The sequence below is a fragment of the Lissotriton helveticus genome, chromosome 8 (genome assembly GCF_964261635.1).
Source record: "Lissotriton helveticus chromosome 8, aLisHel1.1, whole genome shotgun sequence".
Classification (NCBI taxonomy): Eukaryota; Metazoa; Chordata; class Amphibia; order Caudata; family Salamandridae; genus Lissotriton; species Lissotriton helveticus.
The window spans coordinates 775,467,614-775,487,875 of NC_136069.1; the positions used below are offsets into that span (position 1 = coordinate 775,467,614).

At 46.1% G+C, this 20,262-nt stretch overlaps 1 protein-coding gene across 1 annotated transcript in view; it reads right to left on the reverse strand.

The window, feature by feature from the left end:
- LOC144772911 (uncharacterized) overlaps positions 1-20,262 on the reverse strand; it is a 2,519,762-nt gene that overhangs the window by 2,096,769 nt on the left and 402,731 nt on the right. The gene's annotated exons all lie outside the window — the stretch shown is intronic.

Consider the following 20,262-nt stretch of genomic DNA (forward strand, 5'->3'; position numbering starts at 1 on the left):
TGGATATGCCATGTCCGTTGGATAAAGTTAACTCAAGACATGACTCTAAATCCTAAAAGATGATTGCTGGTGATAGGAAACAAGCACGAAAGAGAGGTAAGATGAAAAAAGTGGGAAACAAGGAGCTCAATAATCTTGTCTAATAGAGTAAGTTTTCAGTCACCCCCTGATACATTGTATATAGCGTGTCGTATTGAAGCATTTATAAAGTGTAATGGCAATTTTTAATAATCAATTAAATAAAATACGTTATCTGTTGGTCAATAAAAACGTTACAATTGTGGACCACTTATTAATAAATCAAAGCTCAGAGATTACTCAAGGATGTTTAATGGGAGGAATTCAGAATACTATTAAACTTAAATGAAGGTTTTCAAGGCAGTGCTCATTCCCTGCCTTAGGTAGGTAGAAGAATAAATAAATAATTTGCGTGGACTGTGTAATGCCTGAACTTTCCACATCTCCTGTCTCCCACTCTTGAAAACTGAAGTGTACTTTTTGTGTTGTTTTGTGGGACACTGCAGTCATTGGTCAGAAGCTAACCAAGTATGACTTGTGTGATTGGTCTAGTGGCTTTAGTATCTGTGTCATAAGAAAATTAGCGAGTTGCATCATTGCAAAGTTTTTTAATATTCAAATGGTTTGCTGGTAAACCACATACAGAAATGTCTAAGGGATACTTGTTAACTTGGTACAGAATGAAAAGTCTCTAGTGCAGTAGCCATGTGCTTTTTTGCTCACATTGCATCATGCTGACAGACTATTCATGGCCAATTGCAGATGTGGACAGTCTCATGAATTAACAAGTTTCTTACCTTTGGTAATGATATATCCAGATATAGCCAGTTGGCTCTCAGGGAAACGAGAGGATCTGGCAGATTGTTCATAATTTCGAATGGTTAGGGATGATGCTTTGTCTGACATGGGATCGAGTAACAATCTGTCCTCTAAATGAGAGTATTCCTTGGATGGTATCTCCCTCTGATATGTAGCTGTGCAAGTTGTGTCTCAATTGTAAGTACCGAAAATTCTCCATATTAGCTAGTTGATATTCGGTCTTGAGTTCTGCAAAGGTTAGTATTTTCCCCCCTCGCCATGCATCCCCTATGGTGTCTAAACCTATCAAGTTCCATTTGTGAAATCCCTGTAGTTGTCCTACGTCGCCCAGTTCATAGCTCTCCCAAAGTGGTGTCTGCTGAGTCAGCATTGAGTACCACCCCAGCAGTCTGGAAGTAGAGTGCCATGTTTTTATGACCTCGAATGTGTGCAGTGGCAATGATTTAACTCAGTGTTTCCGGTAGAGTGCTGCTAAGTGCTCTCCGCTTCCCATCGCATGTCTGTCGATCCTGTATGCAGCTCAAAACCCACCTATTGATATTGAACAGTTGAAACGCTAAGTAAAAACTCCGAATGTCCAGGACTGCTAGTCCGCCCCAGTAAACTCCGCGCTGTAGTTTGCGCAGAGCTTTTCAAGGCCTGCCTCCCTCCCAGAGTATTATGCATTGCTCCCCCTCTATCGTTTTGAAGATGGAATCAGGGATTCTGCATTGGGTTTTCTGCAAGACGTAGAGCAAGCGTGGTAGAGCCATCATCTTGAATAATGTTGCTGTTCCCATGAGGGAGATCGGCAAATTCCGCCAGTGTTTGATGTCTCCACACAGCCTCTCTAATTCGGGATGTATATTAAGGCTAAGGAATTCCTCTGCTGTCCTAGTGATCCATATGCCTAAGTATTTGAATTGAACAAACAATGTGGGTGAGGAGCGCACACTACTTATTATAATAGCATGTGTATCTCGTTATGTGTGCAGTGTTGAATGATATGCCTACAAAGCATATGTGTGTAAGACTAAAAAAGTGGCCTAGTCCCAGGTGGCAACAAGGGCTTCAACACGCACTACTGATTAGACCTCATGTGCATTTAACACACATTTTTAATAAGAATTATCATCACCTTTTGTGATGAATTTTGCATGGCACGCTTAAACACAACAGAAATGTATCATCCATACAAACGAGAACCGATCCCAACATGCATCAACTGAAATGTTTTCCTTTTCCTTTGTTCACAGAATACCCCTGATGAAGGGACCAAGTGTCCCGAAATGCATTTGGTCCTTCAATTTAATGCAAAAAAAGCTTTTAGTTGAACTGTCGAACAAGTTACTTACCTTCGGTAACGCTTTTTGTGGTAGATACAATATCTGCCTGTGGATTCCTCACCTTGCGAATATCCCCTTGCGTCTCAACATTCGGAAATTCTTTTTGTAGCTTCGCGCCGACGTGGACTTGGACGTCATAGAGACACGGCATCGCACGCGACTCCGCTGATGTCACCGACACCTACAATAGGCCCACGCCGGCGTGATGACATCAGTTCCGCCCTTTTTTCCGTGCCTTCGAGGCACACGGACGGACCAATGACAGTAGACATATACACAGTATACGCAGTACAAATATCAAGGTAACAAACACAGTGTGAAGCAAATGCAATAAAACATTTGAAATACACAACTCCTTGACAATAAAAATATATACATTAAAGAAACTCTGGTATAGAAGGGTGGACAATGGGGAGGCGGGTGGGTCAGTGAGGAATCCACAGGCAGATATCGTATCTACCAGAAAAAGCGTTACCGAATGTAAGTAACTTGTTCTTCTGATAGATACATCTGCCGTGTGGATTCCTCACCTTGTGAATAGAGTCCCACAGCAGTCCCCACTCCCGGAGGAGGGCGTCCACTCTTCTAAACCAGGAAATCCTGGAGGACGGAGGGCGCAAAGTGGCCGTCCCTCCTTACTTCGGTATCCAAGCAGTAATGCTTCGCGAAAGTGTGGAGGGTAGACCAAGTTGCCGCCCTACAAATATCCACTACAGGAACACCTCTAGCCAATGCAGAGGTTGAAGACTTAGCTCTTGTAGAATGAGCCCTTATACCCTCTGGAGGTTCCTTACTGGCCAAAGAGTAGCAGATCTTTATACAGAGGACGATCCATCTTGATAAAGTTCTTTTATGGACCGCTCTTCCTTTCTTGCAGCCAGCAAAGCCAATGAAGAGCTGGTCATCCAACCGACAGTCTTTAGTTCTGTCCAGGTAAAAAGACACCGCCCTCTTGGGGTCCAGACGGTGTAATCTCTCCTCCTCCTTGGAAGGGTGTGGGGGAGGATAAAAGGTAGGGAGGGTAATGGATTGACAAAGGTGGAAAGGAGTAACCACCTTCGGAAGAAAAGCAGCCCTGGTCCTAAGAACCATTCGATCAGCATGAATGGTCACCAAAGGGGGCTTGGAACTAAGAGCTTGAAGCTCACTTACCCTCCTTGCCGAGGTTATTGCAACGAGGAAGACTTTCTTAAGAGTCAAAAGCATCAAAGGACATTTGTGAAGAGGCTCAAAAGGAGCACCCATCAAAAATGTCAAGACATGATTTAAGTCCCACTGAGGCGCAATAAAAGGAGTAGGAGGGAACCTATTTGTGAGGCCCTTCAAAAACCTTAAAACTACAGGAGACTTAAAAAGAGATGGCTGGTCAGGCAAGCAGAGAAAAGCCGACAGCGCTGAAAGATAGCCCTTAACTGTGGCAACAGCAAGCCCTTGATGCGCCAGAGAGAGAGCAAACTGGAGAACTTCAGACAAATGGGCTCTCAAAGGGTCAATAGATTTCTCCCCACACCAAGTGACAAATTTTGACCATCTATATGAATAAATGGTCTTAGTGGAGTCACGCCTGGCTGACAAGATGACATCCACCACGTCAGGTGGGAGAGAAAAGGAATTCAGGTTGCCCCGTTCAATCTCCAGGCATAAAGGTGTAATGTCTGGAGGTAGGGGTGTAGAACCTGCCCCTCCATCTGAGAGAGGAGGTCTGCCCTGAGAGGGAGACGGAGCGGCGGGTGAGAGGAGAGGTGGAGAAGATCTGTATACCACACCCTTCTTGGCCAGTCCGGAGCGACCAATATGATTTGGGCCCGGTCTTGGCGAATCTTCCTCAGAACCCGAGGAATCAAAGGTATGGGAGGAAACACGTGAAGGAGTTGATTTCCCCAACTCAACTGAAACGCGTCCCCCAAGGCTCCATGCATCGGAAACTGGAGACTGCAGAAAGACGGGCAGTGAGCATTCTCGCGAGTGGCGAACAGGTCCACCCGAGGAGCACCCCACGTCCGAAAGACGTGACGAACCACCTCCGGCTGAAGCCTCCACTCGTGGTCGGCGGAGAACTGCCGACTGAGATTGTCTGCACGCACGTTCAGAACTCCGGCCAGATGATTTGCCATCAGACAAATCTGATGGTCCTGAACCCAGGACCAGAGACGCAGAGCCTCTCTGCAGAGACACTGTGATCCCACTCCTCCCTGTTTGTTGATGTACCACATCGCGGTCGTGTTGTCCATCAGGACCTGGACCGAACAACTGTGAAGGGAAGGGAGGAAGGCCTTGAGTGCCAAACGTATGGCCCGCAATTCTAGAAGGTTGATATGAAGCAACCTCTCCTCTGGAGACCAAAGACCCTTGACCTCCAGATCCCCCAGATGAGCACCCCACCCTAGAGTGGATGCATCCGTTATCACTGTGGCAACCGATGGAGGCAACTGAAAAGGCATTCCCTGAGACAGGTTGCCTTCCACGCCCCACCAAGACAGATCCGCCGCAGCTTCTCTGGTGATATTCACTGACTCCCTGAGATCTCCGTTGTGCTGATACCACTGCCTGCGGAGGCACCACTGGAGAGCCCTCATGTGCCAGCGTGCATGGTTGACCAACAGAATGCATGAAGCCATCAGACCGAACAGGCGAAGGACCTTCAGGACTGGAACAACCGCTCCATTGAAAAATAAAGGAATCATTTCCTGTATGTCGCGAATCCTTTGAGGAGGAGGGAATGCACGACATACAGTTGTGTCCAGTACAGCACCTATGAACAGGTTGCGCTGGGAGGGCACCAGGTGAGACTTGGGTACATTTATCGAAAAACCCAACCTGTACAACAACTGGGTTGTCTCCGGCAGATGATAGAGCACTCTCTCTGACGACTCTGCTTTGATCAGCCAGTCGTCCAAATAAGGGAATACAGGAATCCCTGACCTTCTGAGATGCGCCGCCACCACTGCCATCACCTTGGTGAAGACTCGAGGCCCAGTAGTAAGCCCAAACGGAAGGACCACAAACTGATAATGCTGCGATCCCACCGTAAAACGGAGATACTTTCTGTGCGACTTCAGGATGGGGATGTGAAAGTACGCATCCTGCAAGTCGAGCGACACCATCCAGTCTTCTTCCAGCAGCGCCTGAAGAACCTGAGCAAGGGTGAGCATCTTGAATTTCTCTTGTTTCAGATAGAGATTCAAGATCCTGAGATCCAGGATTGGACGAAGCCTGCCATCCTTCTTGGGAATCAGGAAATACCGGGAGTAGCATCCCTGACCCCTTTCCTGCTCTGGGACCACCTCTGTCGCACCCTTTCTTAATAGAGTCTGAACTTCCTCCTAAAGGAGCAACAGATGTTCCTCTGAGCAATACCCCTGGCAAGGAGGGTAATTGGGAGGGAATTCGCCGAAAGGGAAGGGCATACCCATTTTCTACGAGATTGAGAACCCAAAGATCTGATGTAACCGATTCCCAATCCCGTAGAAAGTGGGTAAGCCGACCCCCCACCGGACCCGCATGATCCTGAATGGCGGATCTAGGGCTGCTTTTCTGTGGCTGGGGGGTTGGAGGAGATGGAGGAGGAAGAGGCTTGACGCCCTCGAGGACGTGCCCTTTGTTTTCCCCTGTATGACCTATACAAGGTATTTTGCTGCTGCTGCTGTTGTTGCTGCTGCTGACCTTGTCTATAGACACGAAAAGAAGAGCGTCCAAAACCTCTGAACTTTCTGGTCGTTGAACCTCTTACTTGAAGACCAAGAGATCTAGCAGTTGCTCTGCTGTCTTTAAACCTCTCTAAGACTGTATCTGCCTTCTTGCCAAAGAGTCCAACTCCATCAAAAGGTAAATCTAATAGCGCAGACTGCACATCCACAGAAAAATCCGAGGATTTCAGCCAAGCTGATCTTCTTGTGGCAACCGCAGTGCCCATGATCCGTGCCACAGAATCTGCAGTATCTAGACCGCTCTGGATAACTTGACGATCTGCTGCTTGAGTATCAGATAACACCTCCTCAAAGTCACTCCTGCAGTCCTCTGGAACCTTAGGAATCAACAACCGCATTGAGTCCATAAGTGCGTGCACATACCTCCCCATAGGACAAGTGGCATTCGTTGACTTTAACGCCATACTTGTGGAGGAGAAAGTTTTCTTGGCCACTTGATCTTGTTTCTTGGCCTCTTTTTCACCAGGTACCTGGGGAAATGCACCACCCGACTTTTTAGAGCACGCAGCCTGAACCACTAGACTTTCAGGAGAAGGGTGAGATGATAAAAAGGCAGGGTCCTCTGGAGCCACCCTATATCTCCTCGCCACACTTTTTGAAACAGCAGGAGCAGAAAGAGGCTTTTTCCACACCTCCATAGTAGGTTCAGTTAACGCCTCATTAAAAGGGAATAAAGGTTCCACAGCTGAGCTTGGTGAATGGAGTACTTCTGTAAGCAGATTTGACTTAAACTCAACAGTTGGCAATGTCAAGCCTAAAAGTCCTGCTGCCTTCCCCATTACCACGTGATATGGCTGGACATCCTTTGAAGCCGTATTCGGACCTGAAGGCAACACCCACTCTGGGGAAAAATCAAGGCCACTAGCATCAGCCAGCTCTTCGAAATAATTCTCATTCAGTTCACCTTCCTCCAAGTCTGAATGAGACTCGTAATACCTCCGTTCCTCCAGTAGGCGTTGAGCTTCTCTCCTGGACCTTTCCTTAACACGGATCGCAACCGGATCCACCACCGACTCCGACGGCGCCGGAGCCGACATCGGTACAGAATTCGAAGGCTTAGAAGGATGCTTCAAAGATTTGCTTGGAGCGGGCGACGCCGGTACCGGAGTCGTCGACCTCTGTCGAGTCGGCGTCGACTTCGGCGTCGACCTCGGCGGAGCCGGGTACTGCCACAGTGGAGTCGGGGCTGGCATATAATGCATGAAAGGTGCCGGGGCATAAGAGTGTGGAACACCCAAATTAAAAGCCATTGGACCCATGGGACCCGAAGGTGCACCAGAGGGGTACCACGATCTCGAGAATACCCCATACATGGCGTTCAGGAACGCTGATGGATCCTGACCTGGTGCAGGAAATGTGGATGCACCCCACCATTCCTTCAAGGGTCTGTTGGTGTATAGACCACCTGGCCCTTTGGGCACCTTTTTTGAAGACTTTGAGTCTGTCCTATCTGGGCTGGCTCTGAAAGCAGTTCAGTGCATTGTCGCTGGAGACTTTAACCTCCACATGGACGACCCATCAGACTCGGATACCATCAAACTCCTGGAGGCTACTGCCCCCTTGGGCCTAACTCCGTTTCTCTTGGGACCCACCCATGTGAAGGGGCATACCCTGGATCAGGTTTTTTCTACCACTCCCCTTGAGGTTAGGGAGATAATCCCGGTGCTGTGGTCTGATCATCGGCTGGCCAAATTTTTGGTCAGAGGTTCCATGAGACCTGTTAACACGGGGTCTCTGCAACAGCGACGCGCCCACCGGGCTTATCATTCTGTGACCCCAGCAATGCTCGCGCAGGCAGCCCTTGATCACCTGTGCCCCCTTACGGGGGATCTCGAGAAGGACTTGGAAGCGCTGCAGGGCTGGTTATTGGACAGACTTAATGATCTTGCCCCAGTGATGGCCCCCCGTTCTACTTTGAAACGGATGTCGGCTCCGTGGTTCACGGCGTCACTGGCGACTGCCCGGCAGTCTTGCAGGGCGGCGGAAAGAGCTTGGCGTGCCCAATATGATCCTGAGGTAAAACTGCTTCATAAGTCTGCGGTTAAGGCTTATCAACGGGACATTCGTCTTGGGAAAAGGGTTTACCTTGCTGGGAGAATAGAGGCTGCCTCTAACTCCTGCAAGGAAATCTTTTCCATTGTGAAGGAATTTACAGCTCCCCGCTCGAATGTCGCTCACGATATGCCTTTAAAATCCTGGGCCGCGGACCTTGCCAAGTTTTTTACTGACAAGATAAAGCTCATCCAGGATTCTTTCCATTTGGTGGTGCCTGCGGGTGTAACTTGTATAAGGGAGGACCTCCACCTGGCTGCTACATCTGGCCCGTCATTGGCAGTCTTCCCTCCTCTTTCAGCCGCTGAGTCGTTAGGACTTATGGGCGCGCTCAAGTCCGGTTCGCCTATGGACCCCTGTCCGGCAAAGTTTCTGTCTAAGATGGCGGAAGTTTTAAATCCCCTGGTCAATCCCCTTCTTAATTTATCACTGAGTCAGGGCTTGGTCCCATTAGCCTGGAAACAGGCTATGGTGATCCCCCTGTTGAAAAAGCCCGGTCTCGATTCGGAGGCATTGGTCAACTATAGACCAATCTCTCTTCTGCCTGCCCTGATGAAAATTTTGGAGAAGCACATCCAAATGGTGCTCTCCAATTTTTTGGAAGTGCATGAGCTTTTGCATGCCTCCCAATCAGGCTTTCGCCCCAATCTCAGTACTGAGACAGCACTCCTGGAAGTGTCGGAAGACATCAAAGGAGTTCTGGACTCCGGAGGCAGGGCCATGCTGGTCATGTTGGACCTGTCGGGGGCGTTTGACACCGTCCCCCATAATGGCCTTCTCTCGAGACTCTCCGAGATAGGTCTCAGGGGGACGGTGCTCAGCTGGTTCTCATCATTTCTAGCCGACCGCCGACAAACGGTCTGGACCCCGCCGGACTCTGCTGTGATGCCGCCACTGGGTGTTGGGGTCCCTCAGGGCTCTATTTTGAGCCCGACCCTCTTTAACATCTCCATGACCCCTTTGGCGGCACTGGCGGAGTCTTTCGGAGCCCGGATCGTGTCCTATGCAGACGACACTCAGCTCCTCTTCTCCTGTGAGAGGGGAGGAGATTTTAATGGGGAGAGCATCCGGGATTGCCTTGGGGCTGTCTTCAGATGGTTTCATTTGAGTGGCCTCAAGTGCAATCCCGAGAAGTCCGAGGTGCTCTTCTTTGGGTGTGCGTCGGATCCTGACTGGCACGACTGGTGGCCGACCGACATGTTTCCACCTTCCTCCTCATCCCTAGTTGCTAAGAATCTGGGGGTGAAGATGGACAAGGGCTTGTCGATGAGAGCCCAGATTCTGGGAGTGACGGGCACCTGTTTCGGTCTCCTGAAGGTACTAAGAAAGTTCCTACCCCTATTGTCGGAAGAACACCGGAAACTGACTGTGCAGGCTCTGATCGGGTCCAGGTTGGACTACGCCAACGTCCTCTACCTGGGCCTGCCGGAGTATCTGCTACAGCGTCTCCAGGTGACGCAGAACGCTGCGGCAAGAGCCATTTATGGCTTAAATAGGCGAGCAAGGGTGGCGGGCCTCTTGAAGGCCCTACACTGGCTGCCTATCCGCAAGCGTATTATTTTTAAGACCTTGACTTTGGCCTATAAGGCCCTGCACTCTGGAGGCGCAAAGTACCTCCAAAGGAGACTGTCCTTTTACCATCCGGCCCGGTCGCTCAGATCGGAGTCACAGTTTTTGGCTGTGGTGCCGCGCGTCCAAAGAGCCCGCATCGGGGGTCGCTCCTTTGGGTTGTGTGCCCCCCAGCTGTGGAACGCCTTGCCGCTGACACTTCGGGGCGCTTCGAGCCTGTTGGCTTTTAGAAAAGGTCTTAAGACTTGGTTGTTTACTTTATAGGCCTTTGTTTTCTCCTTTTATTTTATCTCCTCTCTGTTTTTATCGTTGTGTTGTGTTACTCTCCAGTAGGTCTCGCTGTGAAAGCGCCGGGATACTCTTTTTGAGTCGCCGCGCGCTATACAAAAGAAACATAACATAACATAACATAACATAACATAACATAACATGATGATCACCTTCAGGCTGATCTCGAGGCAGATTCGAATCCGGCTCTTCAACAGGCGCCAATTCTCCTTCCTCATTAGGAACTTCAACCACTTCTTCTTGAGCCGGAGACGGCGTCGGAGTCGGATCGGAAACCGGAGTCGGAGATTGAACTTGTGACTCCGAAGGCGAGGCCTCGCCTTCTCGATCCGAAGCCTCTCGTTATGGGATCACCTTCGATCTAACCTTCTTGGGCGACCTCGACTTCGAGCCCGACTTCGAGCCCGAATGACGTTGAGACTCATGCCTCCTTTTCTTGTGTTTCTTATGCGACCTCGAAGCATGATCCGACGATGACTTCGAAACCGATGCCTCTCGAGATCTCGATCTTGATTTTGACCTCGATCTCGACTTCCTCGAACGGGATCCTGAAGTCTTCCTTCCTTTAGCGGCTTTCAGCTTCGCCACAAGAAGTTTGGTCTCCCTCTCTCGTAGGGCCTTTGGGTTCATCTTCTGGCATAACGAACATCCATCCACGTCGTGGTCGGAGCTTAAACACCAAATACAGTCATAGTGTGGGTCCGTAACGGACATAATTTTTCCGCACTCCCTGCAGGGCTTAAAACCAGTCTTCTTTGTCGACATTATAGGGAGACAAAGAGATAAGAGAGCACAGAAAACTAAGAAAAAAGTAACAGAGTTACCAAAAGCTACTGAGTATCCCGAAACCGTTAGCGTAGACGACGCGGAAAAAAGGGAACTGATGTCATCACGCTGGCGTGGGCCTATTGTAGGCGTCGGTGACGTCAGCGGAGTCGCGTGCGATGCCGTGTCTCTATGACGTCCAAGTCCACGTCGGCGCGAAGCTACAAAAAGAATTTCCGAATGTTGCAGACGCAAGGGGATATTCACAAGGTGAGGAATCCACACGTCAGATGTATCTATCAGAAAATCTGGTGTAACATTGTTTGCTTCGTCACTGAAATTTTTATACCTACAGCCGGTAAATGATTGTACACCATGTTGAATTGAATTGATGATAATTCTTATTAAAAATGTATGTTAAATGCACATTAGGTCTAATCAGTAGTTTGTGTTGAAGCCCTAGTTGCCACCTGGGACTAGGCCACTATTTTTAAGTATTTGAATTTGTCATGTGGTACTAGAGCTACACAGTCAGTTGTGAGGGTGGGTGCCCACGAGAGTAAAAATAATGGACTTGTCCCAGTCTATCTGGTACCCAGAGTAGGTGCCAAAAACCTGTAGTATGTTTATTAGCGTATGGAATGTAGGGGGCGTGGCTTGAACGCCGCACAAGATGGCGGCTTGATAGCGGAGCTCCGCTAGTCATTCACCGGGACCGGCGACTTTCTCCGCATTCACCGGGACATTGTGGGCGCAGATAACATATTCCGCTGTCGGAACATGAGGTGAGCAGAAGGAGCTAACCTGCTTTCCTCTACTCCAGCGTTATGCGCTCATTCCTGTGGTGACGCGGTTCGCTACTCTAGCGGCCGCCATTTTCTTCCATTCTGCCGCGCTCTTTCCTCCACCACAAAACGCCGCTTTTATGCCTCAGCGTGCGTGCTGCGGATATTTCCTACACCAGCCTCATGCCTAACAGAGACTATTTCTCTATCATGTCTCTCCACTTGAGACACTCTCTACCTCTTTTTTGATGAAAACGAAAAACGTTATTTTCCTTCAACAAGCCTTAGCGTTCATTTCTCCTGCATGCTGCCTTTCTCCACACAATATGGGGACACGCTCATCTGTATAGCACCTATGGACACTCTTCAGTCGCAATAGCCGTCCTCAATATGTTATTCCTTACCATGCAGTGAAACTTTATTTACACCATTTTTTCTGGCTTTTTCTGTGGAGAAAATATAAGCTTTGTGATTGTCATTTGGTTGCATCTCGTCATTTCTCGTTGCAACATTTATACGCTTTTCAGTTTTTCATCATAAGCGTAACTCATGCTTCCTATTTACAAGACTTTTCATCTGACTTTTGTGGTGACATTGCATTTCTTTCCATAGCTATATATGGGGAAGCTTCGAAACCTCAAACTTAAAGTTTCAAAGACCAATCCACAACTTTCCTCAGACTCTGACTCTGTTACGCAAAATATGGATGATCCTGTTCTCCACAAACCAAACGCTGCTCACGGCGCTATTCCTAAGGCTACTACATCCAGTAAGCTTATTCAACCTGGTTCAACGAAACGTCTGAAAAAAGACCCTCCCTCTCCAGGTTCTGCATCGCACTCAGCGTCCATGGATCTTATCCTGGAGGAGCTTCGAGCACTTAAACCCTTTATGGCCGAAACCACTAAAACCTTGCAATTTCTTCATGACAAATGGTCCACTCTGGAATCGCGGGTTCTTCTGGTGGAACAATCTACCGAGTCTCTTCAGTCTTCCTGCGCAAAAATTTCACGCTTGGAAAAAGATGTCTCTCTCCTGAAACGACAGTCGGAGGAGTTGGAAAATCGCAACCGGAGGAACAACTTACGCCTTTATAATCTTCCGGAACTTACAGAAGGATCCAATCCGACAGCTTTTTTCCAAACCTTTTTGCCAAAAATTTTGGATCTTCCACCTTCCTCTTCGCTTAACATCCAACGTGCGCACAGACTTGGCCTGAAAGTTTCCTCCAAACCCCGCGGAGTCATCATGCTGTTCCTCCAATATACTGACCTCCTTCAAGTACTCTCGGCAGCAAAGACTAAAAAGCAGGTTATGTGGGAGGGGCACAGGTTATATCTTTCCCAAGATGTTGCTAAGGTTACAGCTGATCGTCGAAAGCAATTCCTCGATTTGAGACCACATCTGAGAACCCTTGGTGCTAGATTTGGTCTGCTACATCCATGTCTCTTCAAGGTAACCTACAAAGATAGAACAACGACATTTGAAGATCCACTCGTCCTTGAAGAGTTCCTACATCGTCACGAAACCGAAAACATGGACACTGCAAGACCTGTCTAATCATTCTTGTTTTCCCATGTTTTATTGGTTGTCTGCCTCTCTGTTATCCTGCTGTATCTTGTTGCTGTTACTGTATTTGATTGAGTGCCTCTTACCCATGTATATCTAGCCCTATTTTGTGCAGTGTTATCGTGATATTTCTCTGCTTCATTTACCACATGTCTCTATAATGTTTTTCTTCTGATTTTTTATCTTCTTACAGATCCTCTCCTCGTGTTTCTTCATCCCGGTGTACCCATGTTTCCCTCCAATTTTGTTCCATCGCTGGGCCCTCAGGTGTTTGACGGTGTAAGTCTTCGTTGTTGATGTCGTCCTCTTCTGGCGTCGTCACCCCTCAGTTCTTTTGACTTGTTTTCTATTTGTTGAGATCTTTTTACTCTCTACATGTATTGTTCTGCATTTACTAATGTTCTCTTTTCCTATTCTCTTTTTCAACCTTTTCTCTTCTGTTTCCTTACTATGTTCTCTTTCTTCGCTTCTGATTTCTTTCTCTTACAATAACTATTTTTCCACTCTCATTTTTATTCTCTTACTTTTTCAACTCATTTTTTCTTCTTTTTATATCATTCTATTGAAGTTGCAAATTCCGAGTAATTACATGGAATGTTAAGGGGTTAAATAACCCCATTAAACGTCAACGTGTTCTAACACACTTGACACGGCTTAAAGCCGACATAGCTCTCCTCCAAGAATCCCACCTTTCGGACAAGGAGGCTAATAAACTTAAACGTTGTTGGGTGGGACATGTTTTTCATTCCCCTGCTTTAGGTAAGAAAAATGGTACTGTTATTTTATGTCATAAAAAGTTAAATGTTTCAGTTATTTCTTCTGAAAATGATGCTAATGGCCGTTGGGTTCTTACTAATCTTCTTATTGATAAAATTCCTATCGTCATCTTTAATGTCTATGCTCCTACAGGTGTTGATAAATTGTTTTGGCCTGCTATTTCTGACAAATTGGTTACAATTAATGAGCAATATGTTATTTTTGGTGGTGATTGCAACCAAGTTCTGGACCCCTTTCTGGATAGAAATTCCAAAGTTAAATTTATTCCCTCTAAAATGCATTCCCAATTTCTTACTTCTATTCGAAATTATGCTCTAGTTGACATTTGGAGATTATGTAACCCTGACCTTAGAGAGTACTTGTTTTATTCCCCCACCCATCATTCCCAATCCCGTATTGATTACCTCTTCCTCAGCAAGCCCCTAGCACAGCTAACCACTCATTCAGACATTGGTTCCATTTTAATTTCAGATCATGCTCCCGTTTATGTTGATATTGATCTTATCCCCTTTTCCCCTCATTCAGGACGATGGAGATTTAATAACTCTTTACTTCTAGACCCCATTTTCTGCACTAAATTTACAGCTTTTACCTCTGAATTCTTTGCACTAAATCACCTCCCTGAAACTCCCTTTGTCACGGTGTGGGATTCCTTCAAAACAACTGCTAGAGGTTTTATCATTGATTTCGTATCTCAAAAGAAAAAACAATCAATCACCAAATCAACTCAACTTTTAGATAAAATCAAGAATCTAGAATATACCTATTATAATTCTACCTCTGAATCTTCACTTCGCGAACTTATTTCTGCCAAAATTGAATTTAATAAATTTACTACAAATGCGGCATCAAATTCTCTCCTTAAATGTAATTCCCGCTATTACGGCGGCCAAAACAAAATAGGCAAGCTTCTAGCAAACTACCTCAAGATACGGAAAGAAAAAACAAAGATTGAATCTATACAGGGTCCAGCTGGTGTTTCTTTCTTCAAAGACAAAGACATATTAACCCAATTTGTCTCTTTCTATCAAACTTTATACACTCCTGAATCCAGTCCTGACCCCATTGATCTTCTTGCTTATTTTCAGGATATTCCTTCCCCTCCATCTTCTCATGTTGATTTTCAATCATTGGATTTACCTATTTCCTTCTCTGAAATTTCACATGCTGTTTCAATCCTCCGCCGTGGCAAAGCTCCAGGACCAGATGGTTTTACCATTGAGTTCTACAATCACTTTTCTTCCCTTCTCCTCCCTAAACTTTTATTATTATTTCAATCCTTTGTTACTTCTGGCTCCTCTCAGGGTACTTTTCAAGAAGCATTAATCTGTCTAATACCCAAACCAGATAAAGATCATACCATATGTAAAAACTACCGCCCAATCTCCCTAGTAAATACGGATTATAAGATTTTTGCCAAGATTATAGCCCTTCGCCTAGATCCTCTGCTACCAGAACTTATTGGTCCTGAACAATCTGGATTTGTTAAAGGTCGTTTGTCATCTGATAATTCTCGTGTTTTCTTTAATATTTTGAATAAAGCCACCTCCCTCTCCTCTCCACTGGCTGCCATTTCTCTTGATGCCGAGAAGGCTTTTGATAGGATAGGCTGGGATTTTATGTTTCAAGCTCTTCGTTGGTTTGGTTTCCCTCCTAAATTCATATCTCTTATTTCTTTACTCTATTCTAGCCCCCATGCTTCCATTTTTGCTAACGGTATCACTTCTGATTATTTTCCCCTTCGTCGTGGGGTACGTCAAGGTTGCCCTCTATCTCCTCTTTTGTTTATTCTAGCTTTAGAACCTTTTTTATCCAAGATTAGACGCGATGATACTATTTCTGGTTTTCAATATGGTCCCCAACAGCAAGTTAAATTATCGGTGTACGCTGATGATATTTTATTTTATTGCTCAGACCCTCAAACGACTCTACCTTCCTTCTTGACTCAAGTCTCCTCCTTTTCTAAGGTATCAGGCTATCGACTTAACTCGGACAAATGTGAAATCCTACCCCTAAATCCTTTATGTCAAAAACATCTATTTGATGCATCTGGCTTTTCCTGGCAACCCTCTAAGATTAAATATCTGGGTGTCTGGTTCGCTCCTCGTCTCTCTGATACCCTCAAATTCAATTTTGACTCCCTCGCTACTAAACTCTCTACATCCATCAAGCGTTGGAATCCCCTTTTTCTTTCTTGGTGGGGTCGCCTGGACTCCATTAAGATGATGCTTGCTCCTTTGGTCCTTTACACTATTTCTATGATCCCCATTCGTATCCCTAATCACCACTTCAAGTCGATAGATTCTATTTTGTTAAAGTTTTTATGGAAAGGCAAAAAACCCCGAATAGCCATCTCTGTCTTAAAGAAGGACAAATCTCTGGGTGGAGTCAAATTTCCCAATTTTAAATCATATCATAATGCCTTTTCCTTGAAACAAACCTTGCGTTGGCTTTCTTCGGATCTTCCCTATTATCCTCCACTTTGGTTGACGATAGAATCATCTTTCCTTCATCCTTATGAATTCATTGAGGTTCTTTCTTTTTCCTCTAATGTAACCTCTCTCAGATCTCCCATTATTACCCACTCTCGTTCTCTTCTTCAGCCTTACTTGTTATCTTCCTACCCTTCTACTGCTTCTACTCACCTCCAGCCTATTTGGCATAATAAACACCTTCAAATCCGTAATCGCTCACTCTATTGGAAATCTTGGCATTCACGTGGTTTGAAATGGATCTCTCAACTTCTTTCTGATACTCATCCTCTTCCTTTTCATCTCCTACAAACCCAATTTTCGTTGCCATCCTCTTCTCGTAAACAATATTTATCGCTGATCCCCTCCCTTACCCAGTATCTTTCTTCTCTCCCAGCTACCAACTCTATTCCTGCAGCACACCTTTCTATTTCAAATGCTCTTGACCACTCCCCCTCTGCTTCTTTTCTCTATAAATCGCTACAATCTTCTATCGAACGCACTAAATCTAAGGTTGAGTTGGCTTGGGAGAAAGATCTGTCTCAAATCTGGCCCTCTACTCTTTGGGATAAAATTTGGTCTAAAATTCACAATACATCTAGAGCTGCTAACACTACCCAAACTTTATTTTTTATCTATAATCGTACACTATTTACTCCCTTACTTCTGTCATCTTTCTCCTCTGACACTCCCTCCACTTGTTGGTCCTGTCCCTGCCCTTTGGCTGATTTGAAACATATGCTCTTCGAATGCCCTCCCATTCTACATTTCTGGCAATTAATTTGGTCCCAATTCCATAAAATTTTCAATTTCACTCTCCCCTTTTCAATCATTCATATTTTTCTAGGTTCCCTTTCCCCTGCTCTTTCTGGACCCCATCATAGACACAAATTACTTGATCTTTTGATAGCCATTGCTTTTCACCATATTACATCGCATTGGAAACAAGCTAAAGATGTCTCCTTCTCTGCTTGGTGGAACGCAGTTTGTTTCAATCACCGACTGGACACCAATTTTGTCTCCCCAATTTCCCTAGCAATTAAACGTGACCTTCTATGGATTCCCCTTACAGAATATTTGTCCAGAATTGCCAGGCCTTCTCCCACTTCTCCAATTTGCAATGAGGAAGTTCAAAAACCTCCGTGATTGTTTTACCTTAATTATATGCAAGATTATTGATTGCTTCCTATGTTTTATATATAACACTTATGCGTTACACATTTCCACTGTTTTCCCTCCTACCTCCATATTCCTGAATTTTTATTGCAAATTATTATACTGTATTTGATACCTCTTTGATTAAGTTCTTCCTTTGTAAGAGAGATTTCTTGTTTTTTATACCTTATGGCTGTTTCTTCATGTACTGTCTTTGCTTCTTTATGCCTTAATAAACTTCATTCTTAAAAAAAAAAAAAGCGTATGGAATGTATATGTGGCCCGGTGTGCGTAAAGCAATACGTCATCAGCATACAATGATATATGCTCTTCCAACCCCCGCCAATGTCTATGCCCCATATCAAGGAGTCCCATCGGATCCATGGCGACAGCAGTTCCAGTGCAAGGGCTAATAATCTTGGTGACAGTGGTCCTCCCTGTCTGGTGCCCGATGGAGTGTTAACGTTCTCAAAACCGACCCATTGACATGCACGAAGGATTTCAGGCATTGGTATAAAAGATGCACCCTGGCACAGAAATGAGGTCCGATACCCAGCCTGAACAACATAGCGATATGATAAGGCCACTCAATGCTGCCGAACGCCATTCAGGCATCTAATGACATAAGAGCAGCTGGTATATGTGGTCGTGCCACAGTAGCCTGGATGACACCGTAAAGTCGCCTTAGATTAAGTGGGTGCCTCTGTGAGGGTATAAACCCAGAATGATCAGGATATATTAGGGTGGAGATTATAGGTATGAGTCGGTTGACCAGTGCTTTAGAAAGTAATTTGGTTTCGTAATTGAGAAGGGATATGGGTTGGTACGACATGCATAAGTCTGCGGGTTTGCCTTTTTTATGGATGACTACAATCATGGCCAACCTTAGGTCTTTGAATAGGCCTCCCTCTTCCAGCGCAGCCTTCAACATTTCCAGCATCGGCTGTGCCACTTCTGTCGCTGCACATTTAAAGAGATAAATGGGTAGTCTATTTGGACCAGCCACCTTCTCAGATTGTAGGTCTCTTATGGCTTCTTCCACCTCACCTCTTCTTTTGTTAAGTCGTTGTCAAGCACCTCCCTGTTGTCGTCTGTAAGGGATGGGAGTGAGATATCTCTGAGGTGTTCTACACTCTCGTCCCCCAATCTAACTGTTGAAGATTGATAAAGCGACTCATAATAAGACGCAAATACCTCTGCGATGTCTGCCCCCAATCCTCACCTACTACCATCTGTTGTACAGATTTTGGCGTCCCAGTTCCGCTCTTTATCTCTCTGCTCTAGCCATGCAATGTGTTTGTCGGCCTTGTCCCCCTAGTCATACAGTGGTCTCTGTGTAGCTACTGCATGGTGGCGAGCAGTCTCCTTCTCTATGTCCAGAAGTTCCTTTTGTTTAAGGCTTATTAAATACTGATGCCCCCGGGTGTCTGCTTCACCACCATTGTTGCATTGTTCTAGTGGACTTATCTCATGCTCTAACATATTACATTTAGAGCACCTCTCTTTCTTGTTGCCCCCTATAGTGGCCTGCACGTATCCCCACGCCACCAACTTCTATGCTTCCGACAGGATGGAGTGTGAGTACACGGACCCAGAGTTTTTGTCAAAATATTGCTGCGTTCACTAGATAAATGTATCTTGGAATTCTCTACTCTGAAAGTGCCAGGATGCTCTACATGGGGGTGTGGTATAAGTACCGACTGGGCTTTGGATAAGGACCTCTACTGGTGAGTGGTCCGAGATGCCTCTGGCTATATGCTGTGTTCCCCAGAACTATCCTGCATGCATGCAGTCTATACATGACCCAGATCGTTGTTAAGCACCTCCCTGTTGTCGTCCGTAAGGGTTGGGAGTGAGATATCTCTGAGGTGTTCTACACTCTCGTCCCCCGATCTAACTGTTACTGATTGATAAAGCGACTCATAATAAGACGCAAATACTTCTGCTATGTCTGCCTCCAATCCTCACCTACTACCATCTGTTGTACAGATTTTGGCGACCCAGTTCCGCTCTCTATCTCTCTGCTCTAGGCATGCAATGAGGTTGTTGGCCTTGTCCCCCTAGTCATACAGTTGTCTCTGTGTAGCTACTGCATGGTGGCGAGCAGTCTCCTTCTCTAAGTCCTGAGGTTCCTTTTGTTGAAGGCTTATTAAATACTGCAGCCCCCGGGTGTCTTCTTCGCCACTATTGTTGCATTGTTCTAGTAGACTTATTTCATGCTCTAACATAGTACATTTAGAGCACCTCTCTTTCTTGTTACCCCCTATAGTGGCCTGCAAGTATCCCCTCGCCACCACCTTCTATGCTTCCGACAAGGTGAAGTGTGAGTACACGGACGCAGAGTTTTCGTCAAAATATTGCTGCGTTCGCTAGCTAAATGTATCTTGGAATTCTCTACTCTGAAAGTGCCAGGATGCTATACATGGGGGTGTGGTATAAGTCCCGACTGGGCTTTGGATATGGACCTCTACTGGTGAGTGGTCCGAGATGCCTCTGGCTATATGCTGTGTTCCTCAGAAGTATCCTGCATGCATGCAGTCTATACATGACCCAGATCCGTGTGCAGCAGAAATGTGTGTATACTGTCTACTGGTTGGGTTATGCAGTCTCCATAGGTCTGCTAGACCTATTGCCTTCGCAAATGTTTGTAGCGGCTCTGTGCCTCCCGTGCGGGTCTGCGCTGCAGTTTTGTCCAACTCGCGTGACATCACTGCATTCATAGCCCCACCCGGTATGTGTATTCCTCGTGGCATGTCCAGTAGTGTTTTCCTTAGTTCAGGGAGGGTGCCTAAATGGAATTTTGGTCGGATGTATACCAAACATATATTGAGTTTTCGCCCCGCCCATGTTCCGGTCAGTGTTGCAAATCTGCCCAGAGGGACCTGCCAGTTGCAGTCCCTTATCAGTGTCACCGAGTTTTTAACCAGTATCAACACTCCTTGGTATCCCATCGTAAAGCCAG